Raw genomic sequence first — 22,985 nt, forward strand, 5'->3', positions numbered from 1 at the left:
CCAGCTTATGTTTTACCACATATGGGATACCCAAAACAAAATTAAGCCTGAAAAACAATCTTTCCAATTCAAAACTATTGGTCGAAAAACATTTCTTTGTTATTTGACCAATTAAATCAGTCTTCACTAAATATCTGTAAGACTTACTTTTCCCAACAAAGCTTAAAATAAAGTATTATTATCCACATGTTAAAGATCAAGAAAGAGAAGATTAACACTCATTACATCATAGCTCAAAAGTAAAGAAGATGGAATATGAACCCAGATATATCTGATGCCAAAACCCATGGCCTTCTCATCATATCATGTGTACTTAGGTAACATTGAAACTAAGCATGATACATGCTGAATTAAAGTTTATAGAATAAAGAAAGGAAAGAAGGAAGGAGAGAAGGAAATAAGAATGGAGAGAGGGAAGGGAGGAACGAATAACCTTCCAAAACAGGAAAACTGAACATACGTGAAACAAATCTACAACATTATAAGGCAATTTCAAGCTGTAAACTAAGCAAAAATCAAATTGTATTTTGCCGGAGTTAAATGGTCAATTGGTAGATTCATTCACGTGTTAAACAAACAGTGCTACATCTTGACACAAGTCCCCAGGTGGTAAGAGAGCAGCTTCTGCCTGAGCCCTTCCCAAGGTGTCCAGCAGGGAGAAGCCCAGGGACAGTCCCCACAGCTGGCTTCCAGGCTTATCAGGTTCACCATTTGGTACAAATGGACCCAGACCCCATTTCTCAAGCATGACATCCAGGGTCACACAATTGGGTCGCATCCATCCTACGTTCTGTCTACATCCCCCTGCTGGCCACATAGCCTGTCAGCACTGCTTCTCACCAGACCTAGAATGTGCGTCTCTCCCAGGCTCTGGGCATTTGCACCTGCCCTTCTTCTGCCTGGAATTCGTCCCCTCCTCCCATCTCTACCTGGTAGATTTTTTCTCAGCCTTCAGTGTCCAATCTGATTATCAGCTCCTCTGTGACACCAGCCTCAGATTTCCTTAGAGGACTTAGCCCTTCCCTCCTCTGTGCTCCCAGGCCTCGTGTCAGTACCTCTATTACAGCAGGTATCACATGTCACAGGATCACTGATATACGTGGCTGCTCCTGTCACTTAATTTTGATCCCCTCACAAACAGGAAATATCTTATGCACCTCTGTTACACCCGGTTGTATGTAGCTTAAAACCTAACAGATTAGACCATCTTACCTTCTTACAACTTTACTCAGTTACCCCCCCTCAGTTGACAGAAGCTATACTGGAAGAGAAATGAGATGTGCTTTTGTTACACCCAAAGATGGAGCCAAGCAGCGATGAGAACTTAGCCTTGTTTCTCTGGCTGATTCCTACCCTTCCTTCTAGACTCACCCCTTCCATAAAGCCTTTCGCAAACCCAGGTAGAATCTGTGCACGCCCCGCCTATCAGGTCAGGATCAATTAGGGGCCACCCACAGAACCATGTACTGGGACCAGAGGTCAGGTCCAGCCCGCTGCTGCTCTGAGGCTAATCTATCAATGCACCAAGTCAAAGGGCTGAAACAGTAGCCAGGAAGGAAGTCAGCCCTCAATCCAGGAAATATGAGTGTGCATATAACCAAAACATCAATGGCCAGCTGCCAGGTTAAATGCTAAGAGTCCAGAGAACAGAATAAGGATTTGGGTGCAAAACAGGGGAGCTCAGACAAGTCAAGAAATGTTATCTCTTTCATGTGATTCTTGAAAATGCCAGCCCTAGATATGTCCTCCACTCTGTTTCTATGGCAACTGGGCAAACTTTTATTAGAGCTCTCGCTTCAATACCTCATAACCGTTTATGCATCAGCCACTCCCACTAGTGCATGAATTACTTGAGAGCCACAATTCTGTCACCTTTCTCTCTGTATCCTCACCACTTGATATGATGCTTAGTTCTTTCAAGACGGTAAGGAAGATGAAAAAGAAAAAGGAAACAGGGGAGGGGAGGGAAAGGAAGGAGAATATGCTTCTCAAAGTTAAAGTGGTAAAGAAGCCTTGGTTTCTGCCACCTTCCAGCCACTCACATCCAATTCATCAGCACAGTCATCAACCTCCCAAGTATAAAGCAGGCCCAACACTCCCCACCACCATCAGCACTCACCAGTCCAGGTCCCTGCCGACCGCCGGCAGCACTCATCTAGCCGGCCTGCCTGCTTCCTCGCCAGCCTTCCCACAAAAGCCAACGTGTGACTTGCAAGTGGAAGTCAGAATCTATTATTTTGCTGACCAAATCCTCCCATGACGGCCCATCAGCCTTGGTCCAGAATGGAAGTCCTGACAATGCCCCCCAGGGCCGTGTGTGATCCCTCTGAGTTCACCTCCCTCCTCCCACAGGGAACACCAGGGTCTAACCTCACTGCCTTCATGACGGTGCTTGCACACAGCACACTTTCCAACTCAAGGACGCTGACCCTCATAGGCTCTGTCTTTGCACGGCTGTCTTCTTCATTCAGAGTGTCAGCTTCTCAGAGAGGACCTTCCCTCTCTGAGTGTGCTAGTAGACACACAAACACACTCACACCACTCACCAGATTCATATACATGCACTCACATGCACACACGTACACAATCACACATGGGACATAAATACGCAAACACATACACATACATACATATAGACACACTCTCACACACGTACACAGGTTTAAGCCTTCTTAAACATAAAATTAAGATTCAACAACACAATTTTGGCTGGTTCCTACTGAAAATGTGATGTCTCATTTGTTCTACAAAAAATACATTCTTTACTGTAATTGCTACGTACCAACGGAAATCTTTGTGTTCATTTACAAGATAGGATAACCTTAGGAAAAAAGGGCATTTTTCACGTTTTCAAAGTAGTCTGGAGAGTTGTGTTTGAAGCTATATTAAGATTTTACTTAGTTCTGTGGTCTCTCCCAGAAATGAGAGCGTGATATTCACTTTGACAGCCTGAATCTTACAACAACTGAGAAATGAAGGCTTGACTTTTAGACACCTGAGAGTTACACGAAACTGTGCAATTCTTATAAACATTACAGGTCTTCTGGAGCCTATGAACTGCCTCCATTTAAACTCAAAAGCCCCATGACACAGTTCCCGGGGCCTGTAAACCCTGTGATACCACCATAATAACTCCCCTGGCAAGAAATAAGCTTCACTTCCCGCGGCCTATAAAGGACCTTGCCTGACCTTTAATATCAATCAGAGGTAACATGTGCCTGGGAAAGCCCAGGCCTGGGGCCTGAGGTGGGGAGCAGGCCCAGGGCCTCCAGAACCACAGCTCTGCCCGGCAGCCTGGTAAACACTGCAGGCATGCCTGCTCCTGTGGTGGGAACCCCCACGAGCTGCTCTTTCCTCTTCCCTGAGGAGGAGGGACGACTCCCTGCCCCATATACTTATGGGAGAATTAAGAGGCGTCAGCACACATCTATGGAAAAGCTATCCTAGGCCAATCGCTGTGAGGAGTATGATATGGCCTGGACCTTGAGGGGATGCAGAGACCCGTTTTAATATATTGTCATATGTAATCTATGAGATAAGTAAGAGGCCTGGCATAGGGAAGGCCCTCTGTAAATATTTATGTTCCCTAGAGATTCCTGGACTCAGAGAGCTTATCCAGTATTAGGGTGACCATATGACCTGACTGGCCTGCACAAACGCAGCTTAGAGTTATTGTGCTGGAATAATGATTCCTTTCACCATTAAAAGTACACCAGATAAAACAGCAACGTATCTCGTCACCTCAGCCAACATTCTCATTTTTGCGGAAGAGGAAACTGCAGCCCACAGGGAAGAAGTGAGTCGCCACCGCAGACACCCACACCCTGACTCTCCTGGTCATTTGTAAAACCCTGGACAAATTCTGGAATCCACAGTCTCCTCTGCTCTCTCAGTGATCACCCACGGCCTGGGCCTCTTCCTGGGCCCAGTGCATGGGGGGGATTCTGATAGTGAGAAAACCCCTCTTATGTTTTCTGAAGTCACTTGAGTCACTGATAATGAGACGTGTGTACACAAGTGTCAATCTCCGTCAGTGAACTGACCAACTGTGGTAACATTTATTATTTACTTAGATTTATAGCCACCTCCGGATGCCCACAAACTGACTAATTAGGAATTATTTGGAGGCTAGTAAATAGCCCCATGGACCTTTTCGGCATAAATGTCAATTCCACAACTTTGTTGTCACCTAAAGTCTAGCATCAGGTATTTATCAGACACTCCACTAAAAACAAGAGTGTAGCAGAGATGGGGCAAGTTTGTCTTAGCAGCAAAGCTTAAAGGCAAGAAAGGATGGAAAAAGTGAATGAGGAAAGAAGGTTATCTCAGTTATTTCTTGGTAACTCTGCAAGTTAGATGTTACTATGTCCACTTTCACAGATAAGGAACCAGAGGCCCCCTGAAGTTGACCCAGTATGATAGTCTTCTGATGTGTCAACACCGCGAGGCTAGTCCCGTTATTCCATCAACCATAAATCTTGGGGTTGCTGGAAAGGCATTCTGTAGATGTGATTAACATCCATAATCACTTGACTTTCAGTAAGGGAAATTATTCTAGATAATCAGTTGAAAGGCCTTAAGAGCAGAGCTGGGACTTTCCTGAGGAAGAAGAAATTCTGCCAGTGGACTATACTGTTAGCTCCTGCCTGAGGGTTCCAGCCTGCCCATTCTGACGAGCTACCCTACAGAGTTCACACTTGCCTAGCCAGCCCTCACAATAATGAAAGTGAATCCTTACACTCAATCTCTTATTAGAAACCTCCTACTGGTTCTGCGTCTCCACTTCAACTGACTAATACACAAATATGATGGGGTGTCACTACTATGAGTAGATTATACAAGGTTCTGGCTTCTGTCTTGCTAGGAGACTCCTCTTGCTGATTTTGATGAAGCAAGCTGCCATGTATGAGATGCCCTGTGGAGAGACCTACGTGGCAAAGAACTGAAGGTGGCTTCCAGCTGAAAGTCCAGCAGGAAATTGAGGTCCAACAACCAGCAAAGAACTGAATCCTGCCAACAACCATATGAGCTTGGAAGTGGATCTTTCCCCAGTTGAGCTTTCGGATGAGACCTCAGCCCCAGCCAACACTTTGATTGCAGCCTCGTGAGAGACCCCAAGGACCTAGCTAGGTCATGCCTGGATTCGACCCATAGAAACCATAAGGCAATAAATGTATGTTGTTTTACACCACTACCTGGTCATTTGTTACACAGCAATAGATAACTACTACACCCCTCCAATGCACACTCAACACCGTAGCCAGAGTGATCGTTCTAAACACAAACCTGACCATGTCCTGCCTCTGATTCAAACTCATCCTTCAATGTCTTAGGACCCAAAAAAGTGGCATTCACGGAGTGCCTACTATGTGTTGATGCTTTCATTTGCCATGTCACTTAATCCACACAGTGACCCAGCAAAGTTAAGGTTATTAACCCCCTTTTACAGATAAGAAAACTGGAGGACTGATTAACTTATTCAAGACTACAGAGCTAGAAAATGACTAAGCAGAGCTGAGACCAAAATTGTCTGGCTTCAAAATTCTTCCCTGTATACCATGCTTTCCCCAAACCCAAAGCATCCAGCTGCAGAATCAGGGAGACAAAAACTAGACAAATGGGGGCAGATGAACCCTAGGCTGAGGAGAAGGGGAGGTTCAGTGAAACAAGGGGGAGGAGAAAATTGGAATGTTTCTGCACAATGTCTGATCCTGGAGAGTTTTATTGATCTCCTCGTAAAAATGGAAGTCCAGCAAAAATTAGCGTGTTTGTTACGCATTCCAGGGCTTGGAACTTTAGCGGACTTTGTGAGACGTGTTTGAAACGCAGAGGTAAAATTCCAGAGTCCGAGTCCCTGGGTTCCTTGTCATAGGGCTGCACTGTTGGGCGACTGTCTGAAAGCAATCCTCCAAATTTAGAAAACATGGGTAATTACCCTGTTCCATCTCAGCTTAAAGTGTCTCCTTGTAGCAAAAGTACACCCTACTCTCACCTCAGAAACTTAAACCTCCTAGAACTATCCCATTAACCTTGTAAACCCCCCACATACCAGAAGCTCCATCAGCCTTTAAAAACCAAAGAGCAGAAGGGAAGAGCTCACGGAAACCTTGCAAGAATGTTGAGGTGTTACAGGCATGTTCTTTGAGAGGAGCCCTTTGATAAATTGAGCACAAGTCTCTAAGAGAGAGAAGAGCCACGAAGCCAACCTCTTCCTCCCCTCAGATTTATGAATCTTCCAGCTAGAGGCAAAAGGCTCACTCCATCAAGTTCAAAGCTCAGAGAGGTGAGAAGAAAAGCGAGAAGACCAGAGATTCCCCTGGGATGGAAGTATGTCTGTTTTATGTAACATACATCGCCTGTGTTCTAGAAGCCACATTGCATAGGAAACTTACTTAATAGTCCCCATTTAAAAAGTACTTTCTTTGCATTAAGAATATAAAAAGATGGATATGCTCCTTGCTTGGAATGTATAAAGCAAAGGTTGAAAGTTCCCCCGTGTTTTCTGCTCATGGAAAATAACTTGATTCATCAGCCCAGAGTCCAGATTTTTCTTGGAAGATTGAACATGGAGACTGAGAGTCTATTTGCAATAGTTCAGCTGCCACAGGCTATGGTGTCCAGGTACGTACTGTGTAAGGGCGTTTCTAGTCATTGAAGAAAGGGCAGGCTCCAAAGACTGACTTAACGGATAATGACTACCCCAGAGTGCCTTAATAGTTTGCAGAACTCTGTGATATGTGTTCTTAGAAGACTCGCTGCATAAATACCACATGATTCAGAAATCCACTGATATTTCCTGCTTAATAGCTGCTCTTTGGTGTGACGGTGATTAACGGAAAGCTATTAGGCAGTGCCGTGATTATGGACCAAGAACAAAGGCTGAGAGAAACCAACTTCGTGATTCTAAGAAAAGGAACAACAAAAAGGAAATGAAAGTATCAAAGGGCTGTGTGTCCCATGATGTACATTTCAGCCAAAGCAGAGGTGGGCGAAGGGCTTCTCAGCCTTGCCTGAGTTAACACCTCATTGCTCAACATTTGCCCTATTTGCAAAGGCTGAACACGGACAAAAAAGGCGCCTGAGGACCCAGGAGATCAAGCACTGAAGTAGAATAGGAGTCAAAAGGCATTTCTTCTGCCCTTCCCTTAGTCATCTGTGAAATGGGACACACACTATTGGTGCTGTTAAAAAATCCCTTCTTTCTTCAGCTTGTTAACTATTTCTTTCAATCACTTTCATGTATAAGGCACCGGGTACAAAAGTGAATGCAACAGGGGCCCTGCCCCCAAGGGATACCTAGTCAAGGAGGGGGGATGGCCATGAAAAATAACTTTCGTGTGGAGAGTAAGGGTCATACTAGATAACCAACCACAGAACATGGTATCAGCTGCCAAAAACCTGGAACCAAACTTGTAACCCTCTCTCTCTCAAAGTCATAGCATGGCCTTCATGTTCCAAGCCCATTCGTGGTGCCATCTTGCTCTCCTACTGTTACTTTCTTTTTGCCTAAAATTTCCCCTTCATTTTAAGTTTATTCTCTCTAACAATCTTATCTAATGTTTGTAAATCCACTTCTTGAATAAAGGAACATGCACGTGGCTTGCCTCGAAGAAGGCTTCATAAACACGTGCCCAACTGTAAAGGACTGACGTGTGCACAGACGTGCAAATCGTTCACCGCTGCACAATGTAAAGAAGATGACAGTGGTGATGGGCTTATTGCAAATGCTTCTATTTGTATCAACATGGAATGTAGATGTATATAAATCTTTTCTCACAAAAGATCGAACAGTAGTTCTAAGCTGCAATAAATGATCAATAAACTGACAGCTTTCAGGACTGTCGGGCTCAGCCCAGCAATTCCAGCTCCAGCTTCCCTTGTGACACCAGGTGAGCCTGCTCCTCTAGACACCCATGTTCCCTCTGGACAGAATCCCAGGCCCAGTGCCCAGGTGCTGATGCATCTTCTGTTCTGAGATAAGGACTTGCCAGAACCTCATCCCTGGCCAAGAGGCTGGAAATAAGGGAACAGATGAAGACATGCCGCTGACCACACAGGAGTGAGTCAACCTCGTGCCGGTCTCTGACCTTAAATCTTGTCCTCCTTGCTCTGCCTCTCTGAGCAGTATGCGTCTTCAAAGTCCAGTCCTAGTGGCTCGTCCTCCCTAAGGCCTCCTTCCCCTGCCCCGGTAGCTGTCTTCTCCTGGCTCCCAGCCACTGTCACAGAAGCACTGCATTTCCTGTGGCACCAGTGCTGCGCTGACCAGCTCCGTCTTACTCACCCCGAGAAACCCTCCCCCAGAAATTAGCACGGTGCCCAGAACGCACTCAGTGAATACTTATTCAATCACCTTTTTGTTTCTATTTTCCTTTTCTTTCGTGTAATGACTTGGATAACCAATAACACTAAAACACTTCAAAGGGAAGAATCATCAAATATTTTGTGTTCGGCCCATAGGCAGGAACACGCATTGTCTTTAGCTCAGAGTGAGCACCAACAGCCACAAGCACCACACGTCATTGCTGACCTAGGTGAATAGGCAACAGCACACGGTGGCACTAGTTGAATCTCAGTCTGAATCCTGATTCCGTAATTTGGAATCTGTGTGACACTTTGTCTCGGAACCTCTTTGCCTCAGTTTGATCATCTGTGAAACGAGGACTATGAAGGTCTGACACCCAGGATTTTAGGGAAGGTTGACGCGCAGATAGAGCCTCTGGGCCCTAACACAGTAATCACTCAACACATGCGGCTTCCTCCCTCCCCCCAAATGAGGGAGCCGCATTCCTCCTAGGAGAGAGGAGGGAAATACATGCAAAGAGAATCAAGCAGCGTCAGAAAGAGCAAGCAGACTTGTATGAAGACCCAGGCTTGCTCATGGAGGTGTAGCTGAGTAATTCATGTTCGCACCCAAAGCAATTAAATGGCCAAGATCCACAGGCATCCATCGGTGCTTTAGACATAGGAACGTGTATTAAATTACTAGTGTGCTGAGCATTCATAATTCTACAACTAAATAAGATTGAACTAATGATGAAAAGCATACTGTTTTCTGAAAGTTTTGAATGTTTTTCTTAACAGAGCATTAGCTCTCTCTCTCTCTCTCTCTCTCTCTCTCATATATATATATATATATATATATATATATATATATATATATATGACTCGAACCATCTGCTCTACTAAAAACAGAGATATAAGCAAAAGAGGCCCAATCATAAGTGGCAGTAAGAGAAATTGCATTCTCCCGCCCTTTGCTCAGGCAGAGAGCCATCAAAGCGTTATGCCATAAAATTTAATTTTTGAATTTTGAATGATTTACAGTGGAGCAGAACTTATAAATCAGAACAGCAACCATTGCTATGAATAGAGATGTATGTTTTTCCAAAATGGCTAAATTGAATACTTTGAAACACACTAAAAGACCTGTACAGTTCTCCAAAGGCAGCCATAATTGAAGTTAATCATTCTTGTTTGGACAGAAGGAAACTTACTGACACCTAGGCCCCTCCCTCTCCTTAAAATGAAGTGATCAAATAGTCATCATCTCTTATGAGAGCAGTTAATCATGGCAATATATCATACTATTGCAGCTCGGTTTCCAGCCCTGTCTGTTAAGTTTGAAAAACCTTCCTAATGTCTTCGAGACAACTCTTAAAACAGTTAGGCTACGTAGAGCATTATTATATGAAAGCCTGTATCCATGTGCTCACCAGCAAAGGAGCCCTCCCTTTCTTTCACATCACGTACCCCATCCAACAGCACCTCCTCCTCACTTGACCACTTCTGTCCATCTCCCTATTCTGCATCCTCCCCATCCCTTACCTGGACCACTGCCATAGCCTCCTAACTTCCTGCCTGCCTCCAGTGTGGGGAGAGTGTAGGAGTGAGCTACCCAAAACACGAATTGCATCATGGCACTCCCTTTCTTAACAATCTCCGGTGTCTTCTTCCCATTGCCTTCGCCTAAGAGCTGACCTTGTCACAATGGCTCTCAGGGCTTACCTGAGCCTGGCCCTGCCCACTCACAGCCCTCACTCAGTCTATCCTCACTGATTCTTCCCATTGTACAAACATGCCACTTTGTATAGACTCCATGGTCCCAAATTTGTGAACAATTCTAGACGGACAGGTAGAAAGGGATGGAATTAGACAGTGCATACCAAAACTACAGGAAGAAAAAAATACCAATGTATTAGTAGCCTCTACTCTCATGGATGGGCTTTAGGTCATTTCATAGTCTTCTCTATACTTGTCTGTATGTTACAAAATTTGGGAACTAAATATATTTTAGTTCAAAAGGAGAGAAGACATCAAGCATAGCCTGTGAGACCCCAGAGAACAGAGCTAGGACTCGGGTGCAGACACAGAAGACGCCACGATTCAGGTCTTTAACTTCCTACAGAGCAGGGATAACAGAAGTCTTTCATTCAAATTTTTATCATCCTGGAAGTCTTTTCAAAGACTGACCAGTGAAAACATTTGTTGCCTAGCTGTGCTCTGATCTCTCTCCCCTGAAAAGGGTGCCTGGAACAAGCACAAACCATGCAGCTGAAGGGCAGCTGCTGAAAACAGAGGTCATAATTAGGAAGAGAGTCTGAAATTGCACAGGCCACTCAATATCTGGTAATATTAATAAATACTTAAAGTGTTTGATCTCCCCAACAAGATTATAAGCTTACAAAGGCAGGGATCATATCTATCCCTCTTATGAGGTCGGACAATTAAGTTTGCGGACTCATCTTAGAAAATGTGCTACATACCTCATTGCTGAATATCACCACGGTCACCTTCAAAGTACTCCCCTTGGGAAGCTATGCACTGATGCCAGCACCTAGTCCACCCTTCAAAGCAATTTTAGAACTCTTTTTCTGGAATGGCCATCAGAGCTGTCATCGTGTTACCCTTTATGTCCTGAATGTCATCAAAATATATTCCTTTCAATATTTCCTTTATCTTCAGGTAAAGAAAGAAGTCATTGGGGGCCAGATCAGGTGAGTAGGGAGGGTGTTCCAATACAGTTGTTTGTTTACTGGCTAAAAACTCCCTCACAGACTGTGCCTTGTGAGCTGGTGCATTGTCTGATGCAAGAGCCATGAATTGTTGGAGAAAAGTTCAGGTCGTCTAACTTTTTCACGCAGCCTTTTCAGCACTTCCAAATAGTAAACTTGGTTAATTGTTTGTCCAGTTGGTACAAATTCATAATGAATCATCCCTCTGATATCAAAGAAGGTGAGCAACATCATTGCAACAAGGTCACAAACTTAATTGTCAGACCTCGTGTTTGTTCATCAAATAATTGCTGAGTGCCTACCTCATGCAAACACTCGCTTAAGTGTTGATGACACAGTAGTGAAGAAGAGATACAAGGGTGGTAGCCTCATGGGATTTCATTCTACAGACAGAGAAAGAAAATAAATACATTACAAACGATACTAGAACGTGATATGTGATACCAGACTCGCATTTGAGACCTAGCTCCAATCCTCACTCACCGAGTGGCCTTGCATCACTGTTTCAGCCTCGCTGAGCCTCAGTCTCTTTATAAAACGGGGATCAGGTATCAGCCTCTTAGTCCTGCCTCTGCTGTGCATGGCTGTGTGGCCGTGAGTGATCAAGCCACTGAAGTACTCTGAGCCTCAGTTTCCTCATCTGTAAGATGGAACAAATAACCAGTACCACATCTGTCACAGGATGACTGGTTGGACAGGTAAGTAAAACAGGTTGGTATAGGAGAGCTTTGTCACCCTTCCAGACAATACAGGCTGGAGCATAGCTCCTCCATGAGCAGGAGTCAGCCAGGCCAGGGCGAGGGGAAAAGGATGCCCCAAGACATGCCAACCCCAGACTTGCCTACAGGAACTAGGTATCCTTTTCACCAAGTCCCACATGGCCATTATTTCTGATTGTCATGGCTCCAATGGGGACAAGGTCGTGTCCCAGATATCTGTTAGGATGTGGAGAGAAAAGATTTTAAAAGACGAGAAAAGAGAGGTTTGAGAGTCCCATGCGGTCTTCGGTGCAGCCTGTAGGAAGACCACTGCATTGTGGGCACTCCAGCACTAATTGAGGATGACGGGCTGGATAAATGTATTTATAGTTGCAAAACCCAGAGCTTTCTGGCTTGCTCCCCATCCGGCTCTAAATGCCCCACACCTGAGGCCCACTGGGCAGGCGGGCGGCGAGGAAGGGAGGCACGAGGGCCAAAGGACCAGATATAAATCCCGTCCAGACTTCCTTTTCTAAACCCAGGAAATACCAGTCAATTTATATCTCATCATCTTAACCCTGCAGGTCTAGTTAATGGTTTGACCCATGTATTCTTTCCTTTTCCAAAATCTTGTCCCGTTCCCTCTTAACTTGATTTACTCTACTTACTCCCGCTGCTGACTTTGGCAGGCCTTCCAGCTCTCAACCAACCACTGTGTGCGAGATCGTCCTGAATGGTTTCCACGGCCGCAAGGGTGCAATTGCTCTCGCTACAAGCTCCAAAAAGTGCCCACTCTCATAACCTGGGCTGGAAAAACACCCTCCCCCAGCCCCACCCCTTTGCACTTTCAACACCCCGGCACCCTTTGGGGCGCAGCATGAAAACCAGGCTAAAAGGGGCTTGTATAATATTTTTTACACTATATTTGAGTTAGCTGTTTTATCTGGATGTGAACCTGAGCAGGCAGACAAGAGGGAGAGAGAGGGGCTTTATGAACTCAACCAAAACAGACCGTGTAAGCAGGGCTGAGTGAAGTCACCGAATGTGCCACGAAGAACACTTTCAAGGCATTTTATAAATTTTGCAACCCCCCAAAAAAAATGCCTCAGCCAAGTTGGACTGGCAGCTTTCAGATATTCAAAGCCTCCATTTTTCCATGATTTTCTTTATGTCTAAGAAAACAATGAGAACATGTCCCAAAAAGTTCCACGAGCATGGCACGCAAGCTCACTCGCCTACAAATGAGCCACAAAAATGATAGACTCTGAGAAGAAAGGGACCTTCTCAGAGTTTCCTCTCCTTCTTCCTCACTTTCTCTTCTTCCTTCCCTTCTTCCTCTCCTCACTGTTACCATTAACATGAATTGACCACATCACCTACGGTTTCTGCCTCTTGGGCTCCTGATTCTACTCATGCTTGTCTGGGGGCCCCATTGTTAACCTAGAAACCTAAGTCAGCAACCTGAGTGGTTTTCCTGAGAATCTTCTCAACCCCAAAACGTCATGAGTTTGACAGATGTGATGCGCTCCCTGTCTCCTCGCTCACACCCCCGGATGACGGTACTGCCACCAGAGTCCTGTCTCCAGGTTCTAGCTCCTTGTAGAGCGTCCCGCTCATCTTCAGCCCTTCATTCTCACTTCTGCCCACCACAGGCCCATTCAGCGCCACGGCCCCAGGACGCCCTCTGTCTCTGGCTCCTCTAAACGCTTCCTCGGCTTCCCTTCCACCAAACTTCATTCCTTCTATCTTAGCCAACACCGCTGGCTCATCCCAGGTGAGTATCCTTGCTCTGGGACTGATGAGCTGTGTAATCTTAGACAAACAGCTTAAACTTCCTGAGACTCGGTTCGTCTGCTGAAAAATACACATCATAATATTTATCTCACAGAGTTGCATGACAATGAAATGTAAAAATGGTTGTGAAGCTCTTAACGCATGTAATACATGTAAGCCGTTGATATGTTTATCACCTTATCATATAAATACTTGCGTCTAACCATATTTTTTCTGTTATATCACACACTTCTGAACATCAGGGTTAATATAGAATCTGCCTCTGCATCTCTCACCATCCTAGCAAAAATGACTGGACACATAAACGTGCCAAGTCGTGTGCTTGTTGCTTTCTACGTTTCGGATGTTCAGTTTTACGTGCCAACTTGGCTAGGCTGCAGTACCCAAATAGTTGACCAAACACTAAGGTAGGTTTTGCTGAAAAGGTATTTTGTAGGTATGATTAACACCTATAATCCGTTGCCCCTAGTAAAGGAGGTTAGCCTAAATAATCTGGGTGGGCCTGACTCAGTCCATTGCACGACCTTAAGAGCAGAACTGAGATTTCCCAGAAGAAATGCCAGCTGAGGAATGCACCATCAGTTTCTGCCTGAGAGTTTCTGTGTGTCCTCCCTGACGGCCTGCCCCGCAAAGTAATATAAGCTTAAAGTCAAGTGATAGGTTTGTAAGTGGGAACTTACCGTGCATATCCTACGGGTTAGATTTCTCTGGTGGAACCCTGACTGATAGAATGTTAGTACATTTTAATATTAACAGCAGTGATGTTTCTGCAGTATCAGTGATGTCATGCTTCATTTGCTCCCTTGTAATGTGGGTTGCCCCATCCAGTCAACTGACCTCTCCTTAGCAGGGGTTCTGCAGCAGACGGCCTTCAGGCTTGAGCTATAGCATCAGCTGCTCCCTGGGTTTCCAGCCTGCTGCCCACCCTGAGCACCTTGGACTTCCCAGTGTCCATAATTGGAGCCAATTCCTTAAAATAATCATTTCTCTATATAGACACACCGTATTGGTTCTGCTTTTATGCAGAACCCGGACTGTCACAGAGTATTAGGATGGGTATTGTTATTGCAACTGATGTCACTGTTGGTATCAGCAAGAGTTTCAGTACAAGTATTAACAAGGCATTGGCTTAATACTAGTATTAGCATTATTAGGCTTACAATTAGGACTGACATCCTATTTGACACATGAAGCTAGGTAGTGTCAAAGGGAACTCTAATCCTGATCTGTGAAGTCCAAATGCCATGTCCTTCCCACTAACCCCTCCCCTCTCCCAAGGCCAGGGGCTCACACCTGGAAGGTATTCAATAAATATTTATCCAGCCAGAGTTAAGCAAACTGGAAGACGTGCAAAATCCAATTTCCTGTGGTGTGGAAAACTTAAGGGGGCGGACACTTCAGAGGCTTTCCTTCAAACTCTGAATATTTTCATGAGTCCAAAGAAAGTCTATTAAAATAGTTTCCACTGAAGCAAAGAAAAGTCCATGATGCCAGAACATGTTATAGATGAGAGTCATCCCACATATGTGGTGTAGGTCAAGTATTGAGAGGATAAATGTTCTACGCAGGAAACATCTGAAATACCGATGTTATGGATGGACTTCCCGGTAGGTGGACAACTGTGACCAGCCTGAAGGATGGCTGTTTTCACCCATCAGCAGTAAATACCCACAGGAGACCCTGCCTGTGATAACAGAGGGAGACACCGTTCATCTGAAGTCTCATTTTCTCAGTTTGGGGTCTTTTGAGTCAGAAAGTTCCCTTTTGTGTCAACAAGGCTACTACCCATAGGTGAATGTTTAATTTATTACATACCGTCTGAGGGCCCAGGAGAAAACAGTGGGATGATTTTTTTTTCATGACATAACTATATCCCAACTATCATTTTAAATTGAAAATGCAATGTAAAGACAAATAAACTATGTTGTGATTGATGTTAGCTCTGGTCGTTGGCAGATGGATCTCTCTCCAACATGAAGGAAGGTAAGAGAGAAGTAAACCAATGGTTCTCAAGTACATTTTACACATGGGCACTCGGGGAGGTGCCTTCCCACAATTAATGCAATTCCCTCCTTGCCTCAGGACAAAAAGGGCCAGGCTATTCCAAGCCCTGCCCTGTTCATATGCTGTTCTGCCACCAAGGACACCAACCTCACATTGTCCATTTCTTTGTCTAGAGGACACTCATCTTTGAAGAATCAGGCTGTGGTTTTCAGCCATAGATGCATTCAAAATTCATCTGAGATTAGAAGTGCAAGATTTAGCGAATAAAAAAGCAGGAAAGACGGCCAGTGAAATTTGAATTTCAGAAAACAATGAATAATGTTTTTAGTATAAGTAGGTCCCATGACATATTTGCGACACACTCATTTTTTAAAATTATTCACTGTTTATCTAAAGTGCAAATTTAACTGGATGGTTTGTATTTTACCTGGCAACACTCTCTGGAATGCTTCACCTTGGCCTCTTCCTGCCCCCACAGATTCTACCTTAATTGCTAGAAGACGCTCATTTCCCACCTACGAGGTCTGACAAATAAGTTCGCAAATTTATCCTAGAAAAAGTGCTACATACTTCATTGCTCAATATCAGCATGGTCACCTTTGAAGTACTCCCCTTGGGAAGCTATGCACCGATGCCAGTGCCTAGTCCACCTTTCAAAGCAATTTTGGAACTCTTTTTCTGGAATGGCCATAACAGCTGTTATTGTATTACCCTTGATGTCCTGAATGTCATCAAAATGTCTTCCTTTCAATATTTCCTTTATCTTTGGATAAAGAAAGAAGTCATTGGGGGCCAGATCAGGTGAGCAGGGAGGCTGTTCCAATACAGTTATTGTTTCCTGGCTAAAAACTCCCTCACAGACAGTGCTGTGTGAACTGGTGCATTGTCGTGATGCAAGAGCCATGAATTGTTGGGGAAAAGTTCAGATCATCTAACTTTTCCACGCAGCCTTTTCAGCACTTCCAAATAGTAAACTTGGTTAACTGTTTGTCCAGTTGGTACAAATTCCTAATGAATAATCCCTCTGATATCAAAAAAGGTGAGCAATATTGTTGCAACAAGTTTGCGAATTTGTCAGACCTCGTATTTATTGAGATGACTGGCATTTTGTTGCTGCTGCCATGAAATATTCAGAAAGAGTGAGCACTATTTGTTTTTTGGTCTTGGTACGTTTCCCTCTCCCTTCAAGGTCAGTTGAGCCTTTGTGGCCCCTAACTTCAGGGGCCAGGCCAATTCCAAAGGTGCTCGCTGGTGCTGAGGTCCTTCTGTCTTCTAGGACAGTCTTCACCCCACATCTGCCACCAGCTTTCCCTGAGTGAGGAAGGGAAGGGAGGGAGCACATTTGAAAAGTTGGGGCTCGTGCCTAATAGTCGGGGATGCAAAGTACAGCATAGGGAATATAGTCAATAATGTTGGAAGGAAGGAAGAAAGAACGGAGGGAAGGAAGGAAGTTACTGAGAGATGTAAAGATGCCTGGAGTAGTGAGACTGTGAAGACCCTCCTTCCCAGCCCTAGGGCAGGACCTTTGAGGGCTATAGGTCTCTAGACACTGGTGCACCCAGAGCTGAGCTGGTTTCTATATCTAAGCCACTGAATCAGTAAAGCCTCTGGGTGTTCAGGGACCATGCTGTACATTAGGGGTAACCATGAGGTCAACTAGGCCCCCCCCAAACTGTATGCTCCAGCGATGACACTGGAGACATTTTTTAAAGTCTAGAGAAGAAAAAGCAGAAACACAAAAATGACCGAGTAAGATTCAATTTCCCACCAGCATGTGACGTGGGGGCTTGGAGTCAGATTAAGATGGATTTAGAGAAACTAAACATATATGATATTTCTTCAAAAATCAATTCATAAAGCATGTACTAAGTTATGTATCTGTTAAAAATAGTGTGATCATATAAATAGTAAAAATAGTGTTGTCTTGAGGCCCCACTTACTAGCCAAGTGACCCTGGGCCAGTCATCCCTCTGAGCATCTGTGAAATGGGTACATCTCTCAGTTAGAATGTGCTAGGTTATGCTGCAATAACACATAATCCCCAATGCAGCATATCCTGAAATAACAAGGGAGTGTTTCTTGATTACACAACATGTCCATCAGGGGTCAGGAGGCCGGTTTGTTCTCATGTCATTCAGAAACCCAGGCAGACAGGACAGCCTCCCCATACATGGCGATTAAGTGCCCTACTCCAGAAGTAGCACATGTCCTTTTAGCTCAAAGTTTGTTGGCCAGAACTAATCACAAGTCCCCACCCAATAATAAGGGGGTTGGGGAGTGTGATGATACCATGTGCCCAGAAAACAAAGAACAGGAAATATTTGGAAAAACATCCTATAAGGTACCACAGGGCAAGGGTGAGGGTGAAATGAGGCAATATACATAAAGTGCTTATAACAGTGCCTGGCACATAAAGTGCACCCCTTAAATGAAAACCGTGACTGGGTCCTTAGTCTTAGGGGAAGGCAGAGACGTGACTCATGTTAAACCTAATCCTTAGCTCAGGGCCTCAGAGGCATTTCTGTAATGAATGTTGTTGACTAAATTCACTGAATTCTTGTTTTACTTCAGATAAAAAGACACCTCTTGCCTCCAAGAGTTCATGGGGGAAAGAGACAAACTCACATTATTTCAGCATGGCTCCATTCCTAAGCAGAAACTTGAAAGATGGGGAATAATGTCTTGCTGTTGAAGGTGTGGGAATTTCACAAAAGGGAAATTCAGTCATCTAAATTCAAGATGAATTGTAGCAGTCAGAACAAGCTAGGTTCTGCTGTGATAACAACTAACATCAAAATATCGGTGGTTTAAAGCAGTGGTTTAAAGGTATAGATTTCGGATCGCACTGTCTATCTATCAGGAATTGGCAGCGGGCTTTGTTCGTCCCAGTCACTCTGGGGTCTAGCCAAACAGAGCGTCTGCCACCTCAAGGACAGCCAGTTCCAAGTGAGAGAGGAAGAGAGCTGGGGAGGGTCTAATGTAGCAAGCGAATAGTCCAGCCCAGAAGGGATACATGTCTCCAACTCACACTGCAAGTCTGCCCCAGTCACAGGGGGCCAGAAAGCATAAGCCTACGATGTGCCCATTTTTCAGCATTTATGCCTCTTGCCCCGTCTTCCCATTTTTTATCATACATTACCCTCAAAACATTCATGCTGGGGCAACTGGGAGACATGATTCATGATTACACATCCCATGACATCCTTTAATTCTCACAACAACCCTACCAACCCGTGTGTTTCCTTCCCATTTTGCAGATGTGGAAATGGCAACACAGAGATACTCAGCAGCATGTCAGAGATCCTGCAGACAGTAAATAGACAGAGGAACCGGGATTCTGGGCCAGACACAAACACAAAGCCATTCTTATTCTTTGCAGCACACCACACTCCCACTTACAGCCCTACTTTCCCTTTAAAATGAGTTGGCGCGTTCATTTGAGGTCTGTCCTGGCCAAACCAAAGCAGGAGAGGGAATACTTAGCAAAATATGTTTAATCAGAAAAGAAGAATAATTGTAGCCAATGCTGAATCCGTTCAGTTTTGTTTGGTTGTCTTTGTCTTGTGAGTGGATGGAAAAAGGAAGGGGAACAGAACACAGGGCAGATAAGAGCCCGCTGATATTGCTCGGGAAGCTTATGCTTATTTTTAAAGATTCTCCTGGGATTCGGGCATGTGTAGGCCAGCCCCGTCTGAAACTCATGTTTCATGGAGTCGACTCTTTATGACCCATAAAACAGTTTTCACTTGTCCCTAGTGTTACTTGTCGAAATACGTATCAGAGAGATCAGAAAATGATTATATATTCTCTTTTCAAATGGCCCCAATAAGCAGTCTGTTCTATTTCTTGGTTAGGGAGGCATATTCAGTTGGGACTATCTTCACGCAAAGCTTTGCACAACTTTCACTTTTAGCTAGAACATAGAAGCATTCAATGTGTTGAGTGACGTTTGTCATATTTATTTATAAAATATTGTTACAATTAATCCACACCCCAACGACAACCTGAGTCCTAAGAGAAAGTCTGAAACATTTGACCTGAGCTATCGGTGGCATATTCTGTTCTTTCATAAAAAAGCCACATTTCTCAAGGCTCAAAGATGCCAAATTCTAAAACAAAAGCTCCCAATTAGGGCAAATCCTCAGCCAGAAAAGGACAGAATGTTACAAAGAGAAACATTGGGTTATGAAGCTTTAGCTCATAAACAGTTTGAACTTCTCATTTATTTCCCAGCCCTCTTCTCCTTTTATTCCCAACCTACATACCAGTAAAATATGGCAAGAAAATGAATGAGCCTGGGCTGGACCGCTCACCAAAGGCAACTGTCTTTCCACATTCCACGAGGTAACTTGTGAGACATAGGGACCAGCTGTTTGAGCACAGAGGAATTGTCTGTACAATGAGGGTCAACTCATCATGTCTCCCCAATAGCAGTGCTAAACGGAGGTCAAATCTGACCTGGGTGACAGGGCTGCCTTCTGTTCTGATGAGGCGACTCTGGGTGGGCTCCTGGTGGCTCCTGGATGGGGGCTGGTCACCAGAATGACCAAGTCATGATTAGAAGCTTGGAAATTTCAGCTCCCCACTCCCACCCCATTCTGCAGAGAGGGGAAAGTGACTAGAAATGGGGTTAATGATCCATACGCCTATGTGAGGAAGCCTCCATGAAATCCCAAAAGGATAGGTTTGGAGAACTTCCCAGTTGGTGAACATGTGGAGGGGCTGGGAGAGGGGCACCCGGAGAAGGCCTGGAAGCTCCACGCCTTCCAACATACCTTGCCCTACACACCTCTTCCATCTGGATATTCATCTGTATTCTTATCAAATCCTTTATAATAAACTGGTAAACATTAAATAAACTGTTTCCCAAGGTAACAAGAATCCAAGCTTAGCTGCAAAGTTCAGTGGTTATACGTGTCCTGACGCTCCCTAAGTGGTGTTTAGCCTAGAACTGAGTACATAGCTTGTGAACCAAACTATAAGTCTAGACTTACAATAGCTTCCAAGTCTTGCAGCCCCTACACACACACACACACACACACACACACACACACACACACACACACATGCCTCAGAACTAGTCCATCCTACAAAAGGATGGTCCAGAAATTAAATCTCCTATTTTACAGATTAAGAAACTGAGCTAGAGAACCTTAAGTAGATGGTGGAAAGACATTCAGATGGAGCCGGAAGTCAAGAATATAACTCAAGCATTGTCATTACCCCTTAGCAACCAAGTTGGAAACAATATCCAAAAGAAGGGAGGGAGATCTAGTCGAATCAGTGGTACCTGGTCTTTATCTAGTTAACCATGAAAACACTTAGGAGTTTAAAAAATTATTAGGTTGGGTTTTTTTAAGAGCAACATTGCAAGAATATCAATTGGGAGAAGCAAGCTCCTTGACGCTTCTCACCTTACCATGTCAATATTCTAACAGATTCCCCTCTTCATCTTGGCCATGAATACCTTAGTGAGCCTCCCACCAGTGAAAAGAAGGAGATGGAGGAGGAGGAGGAGGAGGAGGAGAAGAAGAAGAAGAAGAAGAAGAAGAAGAAGAAGAAGAAGAAGAAGAAGAAGAAGAAACACGCAGGGAGATGAAAGAGCAGGACACGTACGTGCTCCTGCAAGGAGAAGTTTCAGCTGCTCTGCGAGCGATCAGTGATGGAGCACCGTGACCGTGGCCGTGATGCCTCCAGGCTCCATCCTGGATCACGGGGCTGGATGAGCAGGCGCTTCACGTATTCATCCCAAATCACGGGGTGCTTCACTGTCTGGGTGAGACATTCCGCCTCCCCAAAATGAAGTGCTCGCTCTCAGGGGAGACCCCCAGCTCTGCCCTGCATGTAACTAGATACACTCATATTTCAGTTCCTGGTTTTGCTGGTGTAACACTTTATGCTTTAACTGTGAGAAATCAAAGTATGTAAAAATAGGTTTAAAATAAATTAGTTCCTAAAGAGTGACTCAAAAGAAATGTCCTGAAAGAAGGCACTTCTAAATATCCCTTGATTCTTTTTTCTTCCAAAGGACAAAAGGGATTAACTCTAGCTACCCCAAAAAGGAAGTTGAGTTGAGACGCCCAATTAATGGGTGAGGTAAACAGAGCTACCATTTGTTGATTTCAGTTCCAGGCACTCTGTCAAGAAGTTATAAACATCCTTCTATTTAATCTTCATGGAAGTCCCATGAGGTAGTTCTTATTGCCCCAATTTACAGATGAGGGAACAGACTCTGAGAGGTAAGCGACACACCAGGGCCAGAGTAGGGTAAGGAAAGAGAGGCCCCATGTGCAAAATTTAAGGAGGCATTTACTCTCAAGGTTGTACAAGTACAGGGCTGTCAGCTGAGTGGGAGTGTCACCTTCAATTTACATCCTAGGAGACTCCCTTGCCTAGGAGACTCATACAGCACTGCAGTAATACGCCTGGGATTCACACTCAGGTTCATTTGGTCCGAAAAACCTCATCACACCACCCATTCTGCTGTAGAGACAAGTAACTCTACCCATGATCCTTGGTTCCAAAAGACTCCATCCAGGCGTCCTTGAGATCTGTGATCACTGAAGGGGGGTGCCAGCCACAGGGACCCACTAGAATAGCATGGAGGTGTGGCAGGTACACATACACACACACACACACACACACACACACACACACACACACCAGCCCTCCCCCACTATAAGAGAACAAACCCTCAATCATGTGTAATCACAAGAAACCCACTATCCTAAAAGAAAAAAACACTTTGTAACTGTCCGCAATATGAAACACGTGAGTACATGAAATCTGCTACATCTATTTTAAACCTAAGTTATTGATCAGTTTGCTGTGGAAAAAAGAATATAGTGCCTATTTTTCATCAATGTACAAACCAAAACCAAAGTTATGATTAAATACCACGGCCTACTCCCCAGCCCCAGCTCTGCCCTGCTCCTGGCTTAAGCCATAAAACGTGATGCTCACCAGGGGTGGAATAAAACACACTTATTGAGAGCAGTAAGCTTGACTGCCATGAACTCACCGTCATTTCTATGGGCTAGAAAGGGGGAAATCACTCAGGCTTTTGCCTGGTAGAAAATATTCTTTCCTGACCTGTTCGTGGGGAAGATGAATGGGAATTCTATAATGTCTCAGTTTGTCAAAATTACCCCAATTATGAGAGATATTACCCAAAATGGCTCTTTTCCCTTGCCAGCCATGATTTCCCATTGTAATTTTCATTTTCATCAGAAAAGCATTTTTACCAAAAAAAAAAAAAAATGGTATATTGAGATTGAAATGGGTACCAGCCAGGTGTTGGACGTGTGGCCTATTGGTCCTAATTGCATTGGTCAAATATACATCTGTCAGAAGCCACTGACCTAAGATGCTCAAAGGTGGTGGGAGATGGCTCACAGGGGCAGGAGGAGAAACCAAAGTTTTGATGACACCACACAATGGAGTAAGGTTTCCAATAGCAAAATGTCAAACATATAGC

The sequence above is a fragment of the Rhinolophus sinicus genome, linkage group LG02 (genome assembly GCF_036562045.2).
Source record: "Rhinolophus sinicus isolate RSC01 linkage group LG02, ASM3656204v1, whole genome shotgun sequence".
In the NCBI taxonomy this organism is placed as follows: Eukaryota; Metazoa; Chordata; class Mammalia; order Chiroptera; family Rhinolophidae; genus Rhinolophus; species Rhinolophus sinicus.